This window comes from Fusarium proliferatum (genome assembly GCF_900067095.1).
Source record: "Fusarium proliferatum ET1 genome assembly, contig: FPRO_scaffold022, whole genome shotgun sequence".
Lineage (NCBI taxonomy): Eukaryota > Fungi > Ascomycota > Sordariomycetes > Hypocreales > Nectriaceae > Fusarium > Fusarium proliferatum.
The window spans coordinates 40,667-44,092 of record NW_022194811.1 but is presented as its reverse complement, the minus strand read 5'-3'; the positions used below and the strand labels follow the sequence as shown (position 1 = coordinate 44,092).

Below are 3,426 nucleotides of genomic sequence, written 5' to 3'. Positions count from 1 at the left end.
TGATTAGTACGTTACTTACATAGTAACACAGCATCAGCTTTCTTCTTTTTAGTGTACTTACACATAGGAAGAGGTATATACTACGCATCATATAGAGCACCAAGAACATTGACATGAGTTATAGGTACAATAATCCTTATCGTTATGATAGTTACAGGATTCCTGGGTTACTCTATAATAGCCCAAAACGACTATAATAATAAAATAACAACTACAACAAGATTTAATCATAAAAGATATTATTCAACCTTAAGGAATAATGATGTAATAAATAATTTCTTATTAGCCAAAAACCTTAATCCTGTTTTTATCTATGATAATCTAAATGAAGATTCAGTCCGTAGAAATATAGCTAAAGAAACTAAGGGACTTAGTGGAATTTATATGATCTTAAATAAAGAAACTTTAAGTTATTATATAGGATCAGCTTCTACAGATAGAATTAACTCTAGATTTTCAAAACATTTATTATATTTAAATGGTAGTAAAATAGTTAAAAATTCAGTTAATAAATATGGTTTACATAATTTTGCCTTTATTGTATTAGAATTATTCCCTGAAATAGTTAATCAAGAAAATAATAAAAAATTATTAGATTTAGAAGATTTTTATATAAAATCTCTTTTACCTGACTATAATATATTAACCGAAGCAGGATCTAGCTTCGGTTATAAACATAGTGAAGTTAGTAGAATAAAGATGAAAGCTAATTATAGTGAAAAACGTAGAGAACAAATAGGTAGTTTAAATAAAGGTAAAGCTTTATCTTCTAAAACTATAGAAGCTATGAGAGAATCAGCTTTAAATAGAAAACCTATAAACTATACAGAACAAGGTGTTTTAAATATGAAAAAGAATTCTAAATCTATTATAGTAAAAGAATTAAATAATACTGTATATGGTGAATTTAATAGTATAGTTGAAACAGCAGAAGCTTTAAATTGTTCTACTAAAACTATACAAAGAACATTAAAAAGTCCTAGCAAAACATTAAAAGGACGTTGAATAGTTGATTATGTTAAATAAATAAGAAAAAATTATTATAGTTGTAGTCCTGTGAGTATATAGTTTTATGCAATTGAGGGAAAAAAATAAAACTTAAAGCAGAATAACCTGACAAGGTTATTGAAGAAACCAAATCGTTTCTTTGGCAATACTAGTGAAAACGATCAAAGTATATTATAATTATAATATAAGAGATCGTCGGTTATCCCTATAATCGCGACAGACTGGGTCACTGGTGGGTGGCTGAAATGCTGCTTAATGCACAGTCGGAACTTTATATCAAGGCGTGATTTTATCGCTCTGATATAGGTGATAAACGAACAATAAAGTTATCGCCGCTTTTGTACTTTGCTACATAAGTAAGTTTGTATGTTTTACCTTATGGACAAATGTCATTATGAGGTGCTACAGTTATTACTAATTTAATTAGTGCTGTTCCTTGAATTGGACAAGACATAGTTGAGTTCATTTGAGGAGGTTTTAGCGTAAATAACGCAACTTTAAACAGATTCTTTGCTTTACATTTTGTATTACCTTTTATATTAGCGGCATTAGTTTTAATGCATATGATAGCTTTACATGATACAGCTGGATCAAGTAATCCTTTAGGAGTACCAGTATATTATGATAGAATGCCTATGGCTCCTTATTTCTTATTTAAAGATTTAATAACTATATTTATCTTTATATTTGTTTTAGGTATCTTTGTATTCTTTATGCCTAATGTTTTAGGTGATAGTGATAATTATATAATGGCTAACCCTATGCAAACACCACCTGCCATAGTACCTGAATGATATTTATTACCTTTCTATGCTATTTTAAGATCTATACCTAATAAATTATTAGGAGTTATCGCAATGTTAGCTGCAATACTAATTATTTTACTATTACCTAAAGCTGATTTAGGGTTAACTAAAGGTTTACAATTTAGACCCCTAAGCAAGATAGCCTTTTACCTGTTTTTAGTGAACTTTTTAATGTTAATGCAATTAGGTGCTAAACACGTAGAAAGTCCGTTTATAGAAATAGGACAATTAAGTACTGCGTTATATTTTTCTCATTTCTTATTTATATTACCGGCTGTAAGTATATTAGAAAATACTCTTGTAGATTTAGAATTACAAAATAATGCCAAAAATATATAAGTATAACGCTGTGTAAAGCTTGCCCTTGACTACAGAGTAGTGCTGTATTGTTACTACTAGCTAGCTATTTATTAGCTAGCTAGTGCTTTATATTTATAGCTAAAGCACATTAAAGTTAGAAGTGCTTGCGCGATTCCCTCCGGGAATAGGCGAAGCCGAAAAATATGCCTAGCCCTAAACAAGGCGCTGGCTTTGTAGTACAGGGCAAAGATTAAGATTGTAGAAGGTTTTACACGGTGATTGCAGATCATTTGTATGAGGTTCAATTCCTCCTTAATCTTTTTTATTTAGTAGCACTGCCCCTTAAGAGGCAGTGCTATGAAGGCTTAGCAAAAAGCTCCCTCTATATAAAATAAGGTTTAACCGCTTATTAATTATATATTAACTAATATATATAAATATGAATAAGTTACTATTAATATAGATGAATTTTTGTTATAGTATTACTATATTATTCCGCACCACCCTTGCTTTTATAAAAAAAAATGCATGAGGGTGCTAGCTCCGGCTAAATACATTTTAGTAGCTTGCTAGAACGAAGTCCGGCTATAAAAAAAAATTTATTTAGGCGCAAGCTCTAGCTCCTTCGTTAGCAAGCATACTTCGTAAGGGGGTGCGCAAGCTAAAGCTCTCTAAGGGCTGGCACAAGCTATGCTTGCGGCTAAAAAAATTTTTTTTTAGCCGCAAGTTCTAGCTCTAACTTCGTTCGGACGAGAAAAAAAAAATACATTTTTTTTCCCGTCCCCTGCAAGCTACCCTATAGCTTAACTATACTATGATAATTACACTAAATAGCCACGATGGTCGTTATTATATAAATGATCGTAGCCTGCTTTTCTGTTAAGCCTGCTATGAAGGCGCAAGCTCGAGCTAAAGCTTTATACGAGGGCTAGGAAGGCGCAAGCTCTCTTTGTTAGCCAGCTCTCGGGGGGCGCAAGCTCTCGCTATAAAAAAAAAATATATTTTTTTTTATAAAGCTCTAGCTCCCCCCCTATATTTTTTCTTCGAAAAATCAGCCAAAGTTAAGTACGAAGAAAACAAGAAGGGGGTAAGCAAACAAAAGTAAGCGAAAATAAATATTTGTATTTTAAATATGTTAGAATAGTACTTTTATGGCAGCTAGATTGCGAGTATATACTTAGCCAATTAGTATTCACAAGCTAGCAAACTAGAAGCATATACCCTGTATATTGCACTATTAGTAACCATAATCGAATAATTTGATAAATTATCTGGCTGCATGGTTTATTACTGCAGTTTAAAACTAAGTAGG

General features: G+C 31.3%; 1 non-coding gene across 1 annotated transcript; it reads left to right on the top strand.

The window, feature by feature from the left end:
• Nucleotides 1-2,362: 2,362 nt before the first annotated feature.
• tRNA lies at nucleotides 2,363-2,433 on the top strand. The gene has a single exon. It is a non-coding gene (tRNA).
• The last annotated feature ends 993 nt before the right edge of the window (nucleotides 2,434-3,426 follow it).